The sequence below is a fragment of the Gossypium arboreum genome, chromosome 5 (assembly GCF_025698485.1).
Source record: "Gossypium arboreum isolate Shixiya-1 chromosome 5, ASM2569848v2, whole genome shotgun sequence".
Lineage (NCBI taxonomy): Eukaryota > Viridiplantae > Streptophyta > Magnoliopsida > Malvales > Malvaceae > Gossypium > Gossypium arboreum.
Genome location: NC_069074.1, coordinates 71964876 through 71965779, shown reverse-complemented (window position 1 = coordinate 71965779; position 904 = coordinate 71964876). Strand labels below are relative to the sequence as shown.

The 904-nt window shown below is 38.7% G+C and overlaps 1 non-coding gene across 1 annotated transcript; it reads right to left on the bottom strand.

Annotated features, from left to right (window-relative positions):
* Positions 1 to 350: 350 nt before the first annotated feature.
* LOC128293412 (small nucleolar RNA R71) lies at positions 351 to 456 on the bottom strand. Its single transcript, XR_008283594.1, has one exon. It is a non-coding gene; the product is annotated as a small nucleolar RNA R71 (small nucleolar RNA).
* Positions 457 to 904: the final 448 nt, after the last annotated feature.

Sequence of the window (904 nt, the reverse complement as noted above, 5' to 3'; positions counted from 1 at the left end):
ATGCTAAACCTTCTTTAACAGGAACTGAATCTAGTATAGTTAGACCTGCTATTGCTGCAAATAATTTCGAACTGAAACCTAACACAATTCAGATGATACAACAGTTTGTTCAGTTTGATAGTTCGTAGGATGAGGATCCCAACACTCACTTGGCGAATTTTCTGGAGTTTTGCGACACTTTAAAAATTAATGGCGTTTCTGATGATGCCATTCGCCTTCGGTTGTTCCTTTTCTCACTGAGAAACAAAGCTAAACAGTGGTTGAACTCGTTACCAGGAGGGTCCATCACTACGTGGGAACAAATGATCGAAAAATTTCTACTAAAATATTTTTCGCCGGCTAAAATGGCTAAGTTACGTAATGATATTTCTTCTTTTGTACAGATGGACTTAGAAACTCTTTACGATGCTTGGGAGAGATACAAGGATTACTGCAAAGGTGCCCTCACCATGCGTTACCTCAATGGCTACAAGTTCAAATGTTTTACAATAGTGTGAATCCCTCAACAAGACAGATGATTGACGTAGCTGCTAGAGGAACCATCAACAACAAAACACGTGAAGAGGCTTATGAATTTATTGAAGAAATGCCACTGAATAGTTATCAGTGGCAAGTCATGAGGACTAAGCTAACAAAAACAGTCGGCGTTTATAACATCAACTCAGTTACTATCCTGTCAAATCAGGTAGAACTTCTCAATAAAAAGATTGATGGTTTACTTGTTTCTACGCAGGTACATCCAGTAATGAGGTGTGACTCAAGTGGAGGAGGTGTGCATACAGAATATCAATCCTTCAATCCTACAACCGAAGAGGAACAAGTCAACTATATGGGTAAAAATAACTTTAGATCTCAAAATAACCCATACAGTAATACCTATAATGCAGGTTGGAGGAACCACCCA